The sequence below is a fragment of the Cupressus sempervirens genome, chromosome 1, assembly GCF_028749045.1.
Source record: "Cupressus sempervirens isolate cs-2001-9-10 chromosome 1, ASM2874904v1, whole genome shotgun sequence".
Lineage (NCBI taxonomy): Eukaryota > Viridiplantae > Streptophyta > Pinopsida > Cupressales > Cupressaceae > Cupressus > Cupressus sempervirens.
In genome coordinates this window covers 239,038,500-239,053,968 of record NC_143118.1, presented here as the reverse complement: position 1 = coordinate 239,053,968, position 15,469 = coordinate 239,038,500, and the positions used below count along the sequence as shown (strand labels likewise).

Sequence of the window (15,469 nt, the reverse complement as noted above, 5' to 3'; positions counted from 1 at the left end):
TTCAATAATCATGACATATATTTAATTAAACCAAAGTATTTTAATTCCTTCTTTATGTGTATTAAATAAAGGAGTTGATTTAATTAAATTAAAGTACTTAGGACTTCTAATTAAATTAATTCAATTAAGAGGTTTTACTTGAGCTAATTCAATTAATATTCAAAAATTAAGCAAAGTAAGTGATTAATATAGATTAATGATTTTCTGCATTTGACCCTTAGGTTAAGTAAAGATTATCAAAATCAGAATTACCTAGTACAATAGGACTTAAGTGGTATTGATAAACCAAAATTGGTTTAGAATACCAATGTGCTAATTTAGGGGTATTACAAAGACTACATTAATTTATTAACAAAATAAAATGTAAAAAGGAAAAGATTATAAAAGTTGTATTAAGCTTATATAAGTTTGGATTCTATCTTTCAACCTCATATCTAATGTTTGATTAGACATACATTTTTTAAAAATACATGTGCTAATCATTTGTATGCATGTCAATGATCAAAATAATTGTCAAATTCATATATTTATGCGATTTCTCTTTTCCAATTCATTTTGTTTTTACTTTGAAAAAAAACCTACTTTCATGCACATGCTAACAAATCACACAATCTTATACAAATTGACTTCATTATCCTAGCCTCCTTTCATCCATATATATCGACACTTCCACACTTAACCCTTGAATAATCTATACTTTCTCACATTCCCATACACTCTTCATTTATTATGCCTACTAGAGTAATTACTAGTACACATTTTATTCTCAATTTCATCCTTTCAAAATATTACCATGGTGGATTAAAGACAAGTATTCATTGTATTTTCATCATAACTTTCCAACCATAGCTTAGAATTACAACATTTTCTATTCTTTGAAAGGAGACTGATGAAATATAAAACAAGTTGCTAAAATCATTCTATTACTTTTTTTCCAACTCATCGAATAAATCATCAACTACAAATTTTACCATGTTTAAAAACAATCAAATGAAAAAATTCATTGATTCTCAGTAACTTCTTCCTATTTAAAGATAACTAAATATACATTTCTACAACTTATCACTACGAAAGTGTATTTAAACGCATATATTTGTACACATTTAGAAATTTAGATGCTCTCCCATTCTCAATAATCTACATGTACCATTCTAATAATCTACCATAGTGTAACTAGATCTTTCTACACATTTTTAGAGTAAATCATTTGTTTAATGCTTTGTAAGAATTATGGACAATGATTGACACACATCCAACAATTTGAATGATTTCATTTACATCATCACCCTCAAAACTCACTAGTAATTAATGATAAAAGTATTCTGTTCGACCCTCTCTTTTCCTCTTCTCCTCTACTTTCATGTCTTCTTTCATCTCCTACAAACCAAACATCCTAAGGCTTTGCACCTCTTGTTGTATAAAAACCACAGTAATATATTAACAAAATAAAAGGAAAAAAGGAGAAAATGAAAGAATATCTCATTAGTTAAGGTGTGAAATTGGAAGTATGGAAGGAAAAAACTCTTAACTTTTGGAGTAAAAGGATGGTGGAAGCAAAATAAACTCGGTGAAGAGGCAAATTTATACAAAATGATAACTTTCTTAATGTGGGTCTACAACAAAAAATCAATTTACAAAACATTTAGTAAAAAATTAATTAATTTTATGAATATCTTGAATGAACTTAGTGAAAAAATAAAAAATAAATTTGTAAAAAGACTAAGTTTCTTAATGCAGATCTACAACAAAAGAACTTCTTCTAACAAACTCATTCTTTTGATTCTTTTAGGGTCCGTTTGGTTGCTGGAATATGATTTTAGAAATAGCATCCGAAATCCTTGATTTGGGATTCTGGAACTTGAAATCCAGGTTTCAATTTTGGGAATTTGATTTGGGCCTGTTTGGTTCACCAAGAATTCAATATGAGAATACACATTTCCTCCGTTTGGTTGCACATTTAGGAATTGGAATTGGAATACCGACATGAACAAGTTTTTTTTTTAAAGATGAATGAAATATATTTTTAATACACCATTTTAGCATGATTAAAATATACCTTACACATTATATGATTTTAAAGTCATTATATTTATTGTCATTAAAATTGTGGAAAATACTCAATCCACCAAAATAAAACTACATTAATTTATAAGTTGTCATTGCACAACACATATTACGAGGTGTTAATAATTCACGTCTCAGAAGAGGTGGTACTTGTCATTGCACAACACATATTGCCAGGTGTTAATAATGTAATTTGCGTTGAAGAAAATTGTAGAATTTGAAACCAACCAAATCTCAAATTTTATCTAAATTTTGTATTGTAAAATTTAATATAAAATAGAAAACGCAAGTATGCTTATAATAATACAAATATATAAAATGTAAGGTTCAAAAAAATAGAAATAAATATAATATAACATTTGTGAAATAAAAAATATCTTTTAATTTAACTAGAACAATTTAAGTAGTAAGAAACAAATATAAAAAATATTGTACAATATTTAAACAAAAGAATGTTTAAAATGAGTTAGAATATATAAGAATTGTTGAACATCTTTATATTATTTGTATTTTTCATATTTTTTGACACAACATAAAATACATTTTATTTATAATTTCTCATATTTCAAATTTTCATATAATTATCTTGAGATTGTTAATTTTGGAAAAGAAAGTCTAATATTTTCAAAATTTAAATTAGGAACTAAATTAAATTTATAAATTTTCTTTTAACTTAAATCATAAAACATATAATAAATTTCTATCTTTATTTAATTGTTCTCGCATAAGGTTCCAATATACAAGGCCGAGTAAGAGGTTAAAAGACAACACAAAACATGTAATAAAGTTCTATCTGTATTAAGCTCATTGTCGAAAAAGGGCCCAAAATACAAGGTCGAATAAGAGGCCAATAATTACACATAGAAGGTAGCGTAAAAAGATTATTTCAGCCTCTCGTGCCTTAAACATTTTACACATTTCATCTTTTTTCATTGAACCAATGTTAGCCCTAGCCACCTCTTGTGTCTTACACATTTTCCACTGGTTTTTTTCATTATGAGTAGTGGTAGAGTCAAACCACTTGAAATGTCCACAACCTCTGCTCCCCTGCAATACAAAATATTAAAGATATTACATGTCATTAGTTCATACTAAAGATATTATATGTCATTAGTTTGAAACATACAATACATAACATGTCATAATTAATAACCTTTTTACTCTCAAGACAGCACCAAAATTCGCGCCCAGGATTTTTACTCGTGCACGACACTTTTAATATGCACGCCCCAACACCACATGGGCAATTATAAAATGGGCACAACTTTCGAATCCATGAATCCTATATCAAAAAACAATGCACCATGTCTTAATTGGTGTAGAGGCCAAACAAGCATATAAACATTCAAGAAATCAGTTGCAAGGAGGATTTATATTGTTATTATGTACTAATGCATAAATGTTATGTAATAAATAGTAAGATAAAATGTTTATCAAGTGGCTAAGATGACCTTAACTTGTTTTAGCTTTACTTGATTCAACTACGGAAAACTTCATGAAGTCCAATAGACTGGAACTCAAATAGAACACCACCCTTCCACGTGATTTTAAGATGAATTTGATCTATGCTTGTTTTGAATCGACTACTGGTTATATTTTGCCTATAGATTTCAGAATTTGAAGGAACAAATTGAAATTTTAGAAAACAAAGAACATAGATGCACAATAGCTTGAGATCAAATTGATCTAGCCTCCAACTACGACATATTTCATGGAAGCTCAATACACAGAAAATTTAAACACAACACCCTTCTTCCAAATGATTTCTAGATAAAATGCATTAGATTAAATTGAAACAAGTGAGTACCACTCTTCCACATGACTTGAAGATCAAACTTGTGAAATAAATCTGATGGGCTGAAAACTTAATGCCACATGCACATGTGGGGACATGGATCACAATACAATAAAGGCCTTGAATCACATGTCTCGGTGCTAAGAATGGTGGGTGCTATAAACAATCATAAATAGTGATAAACAACTTCAGACCAATCATCATATAATTCATGATATATTTATGACTAATCTACATTCAAGTAATTGCATTCACATATAAAGATAACAAATCAGAAACTTAATAATGTAATATCAAGCGAATAAGACTATTTAGATCCAAAGTTTTCAATAAACAGATGATAAAATTCTGAAAATCCTTGGTCATATCCATCAAACGGGATGGGAACCCACAAAATTTAGTAACATTTAACAGTTATAAAACCAACCTCAATAGTATATGAACAACAATAAAGGTATTAAATTTGTAAAAACTTTATTCTAACGTATTCAACTCTCTCCTCTTCATTCATTATTAAAAACCCTTTGGCTTTATCAGGATCAGCCACAAATGTGTCAAATGCTGCAATCAAATTACTAATACTAAGTTCATTGGTGGCTTTTAGTGTAGCATAGACATCTTGTAGATCTTTTAGCTTACGCTCTCCAGCCAATTCAATAAATTGAGGCTTGAGTAGGGTCTCATTTAGCTTATCAATTGAATGAGACATCCCATCCATGGAACTAGCCATACTTGCCTTCTTCCTCTTTGGTCTCTTGCTTGATGATGCTTCACGAACATGTTTCCCAATTGCTACACTACGTTGATTCGACACAGGAATATTCATATCTTCATTAACCAAATCAACAGCAGCCTAATTAGGTGTACGAATGTCCTCATAATCATCATCAAGACCAATACACTCATCCATATGGTGCCCTTCTTCTGTGTCTTGTGTTGTTGTCGTTGTGGCACCATCAGCCATGTCATTTCCCACAATCACGGCTAAGTCATTGTAATATTGAAATGATTGCCTCTTAAAAACTTTTGCATTTTAAAATTCTTTCCTCTGCATGTTGTCAAAAAATTGGATTACTCATGACTATCTTGATATCTTAATAAGTTTTTAAAAGAAAACGATACATTTAAAAGGCCATGTTACCTTAAGAAGCTTTTCCCACACATTGTCATCGGCATCCATCGATTGTGTGGACTCATTCCATGCAAATTCACTAGTACTTTTTAGCTCTTTCATAATCCTATATCCTGTTTTCCAAGTTTTCAGCTTATTCTTGAAATTGTCCCTAGACAAATTCACGCTCATCTCTGCATTGAACTTCCGTTCAATGCCTATCCATGCTTCTTTTTTGAATCCTCTCTCACCTTTTCTACCCAAGGTGACTTGTTCATGCAGCAAGTCTAAGAACTTCCTCTCCATGCATGGTTTCCAAAACACCTTTTTTGAAGAAGGTGTATCAACGACTTGAACATCATTGTCCATGCTCAAGACTCTGTTTAAATAAAAAATCTATCAACCAAAAAACATATATACAATTGCAAAACAACAGTGATGCAGATATAATGAAGAACAAACCCAGTACTAGGAATCCTATTGTGTTATGAGCCTGCCATACATACTTGGTGTTATTTAATGCTAACACCTTCACTATGATAAGAAGCTAAGTAGTAATAATAACTGTAAGTTTCAAAAAATTAACCTTTTCTAGTGAATACGAGCCTTTTTCAACAAGTAACAAAGATCAATACAGAGATGCTGCTCACTCACTACACACCCACAAAATTGGTAGCTGGAATGTGTTGCTTGGTTCCTACAAAGTCCATGGAAATGTGGATTTAGCAAAGCCTGCAGCAAAAAGCATTTTCATGTTGGAACCAAAACATGCAGGAGCCTATTCAATGCTGGCAAATGTATATGCTTCATTTGGCAGATGGGATGATGTAGCCAAAGTGAGAAAAATGTATACGCTTCTACTGATTTCTTTCCATTGTTTCTTTAGGATAATTTTCATTACATTGGATAGATGCATAGAATATATGTAGAATCAAGCTCAGTGGGTATTGGGTAGAGAAATTTTAGACTTTGGAGAATATTTATGCTGAGCATTTACTCTTCTGAAATTTTCCTAGGTTAGGGTTTCTAAGACCTTGTGTTGATAGAGTCAATTTATTTTTATTTGTATCACACACCCATCAAAGTTGGAACATATCCTAAGTTTCCACTGACCTTAAATCTGACTATCTATAGATCTTGTAAAACGAGTGGATCAAGCAAGGCAAACGAAATCTGGCAGATTGTGAAGTTGCAGCAGCTTGTGAAGAAATGGCACAAGTTGGCCAATACCCACAAGGAAACATCCGCATCCATTAATGGGGGCTCTCAATAGAGTAGTAGAAAAGGTTCTCCTACTTATGTTCCAGAGGGCTACTTGGCTGTCTATGTGGGAAATGAGCTGAAGAGGTTCATTATTCCCATGAGATACTTGAATTTTCCAGTGTTTAGAATTGCTTGAGAAGGCAGAGGAGGAGTTTGGCTTCAACCACAAGGGGGCTCTCAATCTTCCATGTGATACTATTGTTTTTTAGCATCTAATGTGGATGTTGGAGAAGGATGATGAGGCCATAAAGAATACGAGTTTGGAGCAGTTGAACAACTTTTATCGCCATGAAGCAGACTGTGGATCAGAAGCTAAAGTCTCTAACATCAGTGCAATGGATAATTTTGAGCTTCAAACTTCAACTCAGAGATCATTTTGTTGATATATTTCAAGGTCCCTATCATAGCTTATATACAGAAAAGTGTTTGTCATTGACAGAGCATTTGAAATGAAACCTATAAGCAAGATCTGCAAGAACATATGAAACAACATCAACACTATTATTGGCCTGCCAACATGTTGCCTGCAGAATATCAAAATCTTGTGTCTTTTCTTTTTATGTAATCTTGACAAAAATAAGTTGAGACAAAATGGTTAGAATATTAAGTTTTATTATGAAATCTCAAGTTATATTGGTTCTTCTAAAGAACTAAATATTTGTATCAGAACGTATTCTCTCATACTTCAAATGTATTAAAACTAGTTATTATAGAGGTGCAAATTGTTTTGATAAGAAAACTTTTTTAAAATGAAAAAAATATCAATCTGCACTTTGGTTAGTGAATTGGTTGCTGGCTGAGAATCGAGACACAACAATGAATATAATAAATTTATACAGATATTTGAATTTGAACTCTCAATGACATCAACCTAAAATTAGGAAATAGTAAATCAAGAACAATTCGATGAAAATAGATGGATTATTTCCTATGAGATTCCTTCTATATCTTGTGGTTGATAGATGTATCTACAAACTATTTTCTTGCATTAGAAAGATTCATGTAACAAATCATATAATAAGATGTAAGCAATTTTTTTATAAACACTCATCACCTTCTAGGCCAAACCATTAATGTCGTTAATCACACTAGATTAATATCATGGAAGATAATGCTTATATCATAGAGAATAAACTGAAAACTATCATCATTATTCAGATCAACAGTGATTGGTATATCTATAGATACGAGTATCAACGATAATAGGCAGATTGTTATTTATATTCGTTCAACAAGGGATCAATCTACATATAAAGGTAAATTAACATTGATAGATTGATCATAGATCAAGATTCATATTATTGAAATTATCTCTCTCTGAATTAAGAAATATATTGGAGACTCTTGTTGTTAAATATATTTTGTGTAAATTAAATTTGAAAATCCGCTTCCCTTATTAATTTGATCAAAGCAACAATGGTGATGTTTTTATAGGCAAGGAAGTGATGAGAATTTGGTGGATGTCCTTGCAAGTATTGAGAAATGGTTCTACTAAAATCCGATTCTGTATACTTTTGCTGAGCTTTAGGTTTTAGATGAGGATCATAATCTGATATGAGTTTTAATTTCCTGTTATCTTCCTATATTTAAGTTTATATATTATATAAGTTAAGGATTGTTTCCGTAGCTTTACTTTGCATGTTAGAACACACTAGCAAAACTAAAATAGACTGAATTTGAACTTCTAACCTTATACAGCTAAATCCATGAGGTATTCAAACAATCATCATTCATGTTTTTCTACATCAGCCAGTACAACTTTGTCTAGCTTTGATAGTTGAAAGAACAACAGCTAGTTATGAATGACAACTCAATGATCTAGAAAAAATTTAGCTAACAGCTGGACAGCAGCAAATCATCCAAGTGGTATTTGCACCTAGATGATACTTGTACATGCACAGGTTCAGTCATATCCCCAAACATAGAAGTCTTTATCAAGTACAGACTTGAAGTATAGGACATAGGGAGAATGCATACTCATGCTCGACCAGCTGATACTTGCCACGACCTTCGATTGAAACAATGTGTCTTCAGAGGCAGACTCAGAGTGATTATATTTCAGTTACTTGATATCTAAAGTCTTATGTGTTGGCCTATCTATTAAGTTCTAGCAAATGTTATTCCTTGCCTTTAATATTTGTCAACCATAATTTTATCTTCATTCATAGGGATGCCAAATGTGATGTGATCATTAAAATGGGCTCCCTTGCACCATGCCTAAAAAATTGGAAATGTGTTTCTCATTGTGTCTCCTTATAAAGATGATTTTGAATGCAGACATTCAGGATATAAGTAGGCAAAATAGTGGAAAAGGCAAGAAGCATCAAACAAATGAATGGAGGACATAGCAGCAAACAATGCATTATCTTTCTCATAATCTACACAACTTCATCAATATAACTTCATAGCATCATCAATAAGTAATAAATAACCATATCATAATAAGAGAGATTCAAATTCAGTTTGTGTAAGAGCATCTTGTTTCTATCACCTCCAAGATGTATACAAGCAGGGATATGTACAAAAAGATGGAAGTAATGTGTATGATCAAACATAGAAGAAGTTCACTTGCATTAAAGAAACAATTGAATCAAGTCAAGATGGTAAAGGGAGAAACAATCATAACTTTCTTCATGAAGAGTTTAGAGTACTATTGTAGATGAAAATAACATTACGTAGCATTCAAAAAAACTAGAGCTTTACATACAACATTAAGTACAATATATTTGAGCTTTCCATGTGGCATTAACTACAAACATGCCATATTAAGATCGAGCTCTATAATCATCCCACATCCTTTTGGCAATATCGTCTCTAAACTTCCTCCAATCATCTTTATCATGTTGAGTCATCCCATATGTCTCAAGTATTGGTACATCTATCCCCTCACGATCATCTTCCTCTTTAATGTCAACTTCAGAAGGAACACCATCCTCTATGGTAATGAAGTTTTGTAGTATGCAACATGCCAAAACAATCTTAATTTGGGTCATGATTTGATATGATGTCGCATGTCTTAGGATAGGAAAGCGCTGATTCAAAATGCCAAATGTACGTTCAATTGCATTCTTAAGCGATGAGTGGCGGTGGTTAAACAACTCTTGTGGGCTGTTTATTGGGTTTTCCCTTGAGAACTCTTTTAGATGGTAACACGTGCAACGATAAGGTGCAAGAAATCTAGGTACATTGGGATATCCAGCATCAACCAAATAATATTTTCCTACATAAAATAAAAATTGATTAATATAACTTTTTAAAAATTGTCATATGTAGTGGTATATAAAAATACTTGACATACCAAGGGGAACTACCAACTGATCAGATCTTGATAGGGCTGAAGCTAGGACACGACTATCTGCAGCTGATCCTTCCCATCTAGCAAGGACATATTGAAACTTATAATCAAATGAACACACACCCATAACATTTTGAGACAAGTTTCCTTTTCTATCACGATATGGAGCTTGAGTATCAACATCGACTATGACTGGAATATGAGTTCCATTAATTGCTCCCACACAATCCTATAGTAAGAAAACTTATAATCAAAGGGACAGACTTATAGAATTTATAGTCAAGGAAACAAAAGTATGCCAGTAGGATATGTACCTTGAAGTACGGATCAAAATGGTCCTTCCCACTAATTTCTGGAGGAGTGTTTGGACTAGGTGGTAAGAAATAATTGCTATGGAGTGCCAAGATTGCCGTCAAAACCCTATGGAAATATCGGCTTATTGTCTCTCCCGAGTGACCAAAGTTATGAGCAATCTTACGATTCCTCAGATTATGGCCAAGAGTATGGAGAAACATCACCAACTATCATTCTAGTGTTAAGTTCAATGTATTTTTGATGGTTCCTTTTTCCCTAAGAATATCAGCTAGATGAAAGAAGGCTTGTTTACTCATTCGAATTTGATCATGGCAATCAGTTTCATTCGAATAGATAATACACTTATAAAAGGGAATCTCGTCTCTTTTTCGCTTGCATCTTGCTCTTCTGCCTTCTTGTGTGATCGCTGCTATAGATGCAGCAAAGGCTGCAAGACCAACAACAAGAGCACAAACAACTCTTCTCTTCTTAGCAATGTGTCCTAGAACGTGTTTATTTTTCATTGGATCCATCAGCAACCTAAAACCAATGTAGAGACACGTTCATTAGATCCATAGAATTTGTAAAATACAAAAAATCATACGATCAACAACTTTGTGAGAGTTAACATTAGAATTCAATGATGAATATAATTAAACCAGCTCTTATTTGAAAAGAGAAAAAATAAACCAGTAAAAGTGAAAAAGACGGAACAGAGAATACTGTAAATTTGTGTTGTGAGATGGAATGGAGGGTAGCTTACTATAGGCTTAGGCAATTGGCTCCAAATGGAGCTATTATAGAAAAAGCAAATGTTGATTCGTAGGAAAAAGGATTCGTACATGCAATGATACATTCTGATCTGAGCAACTTGGAATGCTGAAAAGGATGTTTTACTATACAGTTGTGGTTGACAGGGAAAAAAAAGAAACAATAAGCATAAATCTAATATCTAGAGGTCAATTATAGAGAAATCATATTTTACTGTATAGTTGTAGTTGATAAGGGTTGTGTCTGATGGGATTATATTAACTTTGTTTTGAATTAGCTTTTACAATGGGTTTTTTATATTAAAGAAGGGGATATATGTTGATACTCTTCTTTCACTGGGTTGTTTATGTTTCTTGTTGATATTGTTTAAATGTTTCTTATTATAAAGATAGATTTTTTATATTAAGAAAGGGGATATGTGCTGATAGTTTCTGTCAGTGCACCATTTATGTTTCTTACTGTTGCTGTAATTTTTATTTTTTAATCTGTGACTTGGTTATTCTTCTTTTTATAATTAAGGAACAATCCCTAACTTTGTGATTGCTTTAATATAAACATCATATCAAAACTACTATAATATAATATCATTTATAATAGCCATCCTGGTGCATGAGTCTTCAGTCATCAAATAACAAACTTTGTGAACAGTTTTTCAAGTTTTTAGCAACTTGGTTTTAATGGAGTTTGTGCATAAATGCAGTGAGAATAGTACACCACTTCATTATAACTTTAAATGACATTATTGAAATTTGTAGACAATGAAAAGGTCATGTCGTCACTGTAGTTTTTGTTTAGATGGAAGAGCTCTATCTTCCATTGGTTTGAGGCTGTGGTCACAAGATTAGTCTATCTATTTTAATTTTTTATCTCATTTGAGCTTTAACCATGTATGATCAGAAATGAGAAACAATGGAGCATCGCCTAGCTAAAAGCAAGTCTAAAGATTACAAGAAACAGGAAATTAATCCTAAGAAAAATGAGGTGAAATTAAACAGTCACTACTGACTATAAAGTTACTTGTTTTATGGCGGATTCTCACTCCCTTAGCTGTTATGTGAATTAAGTTTTAATGGCAGTCATGGATAGCAAAGAACTAGCATAAAGCATAGCTTCCAAAAATAGCATAAAGCATAAGAACTAGCATAAAGCATACCAAAAATATTTAAAATTTCTTTTTGAAAGTGTTAGATCTGAGGGACAACTGCAAGTTTCCAGGACATTCTAAAACATGACAGAGTTTGGTGAGGGTCCTAGGGATATCTCAACATCCCCTTATGTCTTCATTAAAGAGGCTGATGCCTTGGAAAACCCTCTCAGGAGGAGAGGATCAAGAGATATCTCTGTTCTATTGATGGTAGGAGGGGCATGCAAAGACATATCTCAAAGACATATCTCTCTACCTTACACATCTTCAAAGGTTGGAGCATAAAACTTTGAAGTGAAACAATACAAATGCAACTTTTAGCTTAAAGTCTTTTACATTACATAGGTTTTTCATTGCAATAACTTAGATTGGTTTCTCTATTTTGAAGGTTTGTTTAACAACTTTTTCATGTTTGACATCCTATGTGATGAATCACTGCAAATGTTTCAATACATCAAATGAAAACACAAACAGATTTATTCAAAAACTTATCATCCGCACATCCCAAGCTTACAGGCTTACTATCTAGAGAAGAAAAAACACAAACAGTTTTATGCAAAAACTTAAGCATGCAAGTCTTCCCCACAACACCATCCCCTACAGTCATGCACTTAATAAACCTTGCAATACTCATGTTTGGCCTTTACTCTTCAGAAGACCCAATGTATTTGTTTAAACATTTCCTGCACTAAAACAACCCCAAAATGTCAATTCCCCACAATGCACCAGACCTACAACAGTTCTGATAGCAAAGGCCAAAAACAAATTTAGTTTTATACAGTTTTTGTCATATTCCACTACCACTTTTTGCCTTACAAAACAATTTGACAAGGCTTTTCCCTTAGAAACAAATACCCTCTTCACTCTTCTTTTCCCTCAAAATCTAGTAAATATCAGATAGCACCAATGACGCAGAAACAAATACCCTCTTCACTCTTCTTTGGGGATGAACATGGGGAATTTTTTAAGAACAAATCCCAACCACGATGTTCTGGCCAAACACTATTATATAGGAATCGTTTCCATGGTGTTGTCTCATACCCCTCATTGTACACGTGGGTTGAAAGTTTTTGTGTGTTTTATAGTTCCACCCACAACAAGATTTAGGAAATTTAAATCATATATAAGAAAGCCCATCTAACGTACTCTGCAACCAGTCCCAGTTCTAGCTGTTGGAAAACATTATCATTACAGTAATGCTCAATTAAATTGAACCGCTTTTTCATTAAAAAACATTTGAAATTCAAATCAACTATGGAAGGAGGATAAATTCATGGCAGCTCACCCAGATTTCTCGCCGTTTCCAAAAAAGAAGGTTCAAGTTTGCAAAGAAATGGTATGGAACCCGTTGAGAAAGCCCTACCTGCTGATGAAGATTGCAACCAAACTAACTCGCCTCCTCACCTCTGCTATAAACCTCTACAACCTGAAGAAAATGACGAATCGTAAGGAGAAATGGAGAAGTAGAACCCTCACGACCTAGAAAGCACAAAACGTAAACACATACCTGGTCGAGCAAATTGAGCAATGGCAACGGATACATTCGAGCGGGAAATGAAATAGCTCCTGGCGGATGCGAAAAATTATCGCTTTCAACAAATATCGTATGCCCATTTTAATAAAAAATGGAATTAAAATGGGTATATGGCCAATTCCAAGTATTTCGATGGAAGACGAAATCCATGAAATGGAGTATAAATGAGGATACGAAATCTCATTTTTATCAAATTCTAATTTGTGTTTTGCACGCCCAAACAGTGGATTGAAAAGTTTTTAGAATACTGAATTCTAATTCCACCTCAAATCCACGATCCAAATGGGCCCTTAAGTGATGGTCTCCAAAACCCCCTAAAAAATCCTCCCTCCCAATATTCATTTAGAAAAGGAGGGGGAAAATAGTAATTTATATTTTTAGGCAATAAAACCAGCTTATCTAATCAGCGCAAATAAATCCTGAGAAATATTGTAAATGGCAACTCTTTCAAACAGAACCGTCGCCTGCTTTTCTGCGGGTATTTGTACATGAGTTTTTATAAACCTTAGATTGAAGGCAAGCTTACCCTTGCATTGCCCCGGGGTGCATTTTTTTTCATACGCTAGGTTTGGCAAAGAAGTCGCATCAGGATTTAAGACCTGAAAATTGTTAGGGAAGCTGAGGTTTGCTTAGTTCGTGCTGCGGCTTTAAAAAAACAGGTTGGTCTTACAAGACAAACTTGACATATGTTTATTTTTTTCTCCCTCTTTTGTTTGGAGATGAACTAGGTAGTCGTGGGATTCGAAACTGGTACCTGCAGCGTCTTAGGGTTTAAAATGCCTCCTAATCCTGTTAGGGTTTTCAAACGTAGTGCGGCTTATCTTTCCCTGCAACTCTTTCTTTATTTTTTGTTTTTTGTTTGTTACGAATGTATTTAATCAACGGAGTATAATTTCTATGGAATTCATGGGGTTTGTGCTCCAGTTAGGCTACCAATAATTCAAAATGAAATGATTAGGCGCTGAAGAGAACTAGGAGCTTTAATAACGGAAGCGTCCCAACACCTGTTTGAGATGATAGTTATAATTTTTTTTATCGGCATTGTTCTTCATGTTCTCCACTATGCTACTGTATGTTATATTTGACGCCCTTTCGGATAAGCGTATTGGCTGAACTTGCGCCTCTCTTGTTTCACTTTGAACCAAGCTTAGTCATCTCAAGGCATATCAGTAATTTAAAAAAAAATGTTTTGAAGTTGCTTATCGAGTATTTTTTTCTATGGAGTTCATGGGATTTTCGGTCTGTTCTTTTTGCTTGGTTTGAATTATATGGCCAGTTAGGCTCTGAATAATGCAAAATAAAATCACCAAGTTTTGAAGAAAATAGCATTTTTATTAATGGAAGCCCTTCGACACCTGTTTTAAAAGTGTTAATATTCATTATTCTCATGTTCTGCACTATGCTACACTATTGAATTTGTTACCCTTGCGGATAAGCCTAAAGGATGGCCTTGTACCTGCACTATGCTTTAGGCATGTCTGTAATTTAATAATTTATTCTGAACGTGTTTTATCAAGGTATTATGATTTCTATATTTCATGGGGTTTCTGCTCTGTTCTTTGCTTGGCTTGGAATGATATGGCCAGTTGGGCATCAAATAATGCGAAGTGAAATGTTTAGGTCCCCTGACATCTGTTTGAGCTGGTAGTTGAATTTTATATTGGCAATGTTATTCATGTTCTGGATTTTACTACGGTGTTGAACTTGTGACTTCCTTGTTGGTAACCATAACGGCTGACCTTGCGCCTCCATTATTTTATTTTTCACTATGCTGAGTCATTTCAAGGCATGAGGTTTGAACTCAGTACCTTTTTCCTGTCTTATTTTACACCCTGTTATTTTCTTGTGTTTTTTGGATTTAGTAATTTATTGACGCAGGGTGATCATTGGCTTAAGATGCAACAGTGAGGATATTTCATATTACTTCCAACAACCTTTTTTCAATTTTTTTGTTTTCTTTTTGTCAGTCCTTTATTTTCATGATTTGGTAATTTTTTCTTGTGGGTGAACCTTTGGATTAGGTGCCTTTGCTGGGGTGCTTACATTTTTAACTGAAATGTGAAGCACCCCAGACTTTAATCCAACCTTTTCTGTTGGGTATGTCACATCCAGCCAGGTGGATGTGGGATTTTTCCCAATTTCAACACTTCCAACTCGTCTACCATGGAATTGAACATGTCATTTTGTTTTGGAAGAAT

The 15,469-nt window shown here is 33.2% G+C and overlaps 1 protein-coding gene across 2 annotated transcripts in view; it reads left to right on the top strand.

Moving 5' to 3' along the window:
• The first annotated feature begins 13,783 nt into the window (after nt 1-13,783).
• The window catches only part of LOC149577048 (Zinc knuckle (CCHC-type) family protein), a 72,850-nt gene continuing 71,164 nt past the window's right edge, over nt 13,784-15,469 (top strand). For both annotated transcript variants that reach the window (XM_089821757.1, XM_089821763.1), the window contains exon 1: nt 13,784-13,930. The gene's annotated coding sequence lies outside the window, so the exon portion shown is untranslated. The remainder of the gene's footprint in view (nt 13,931-15,469) is intronic.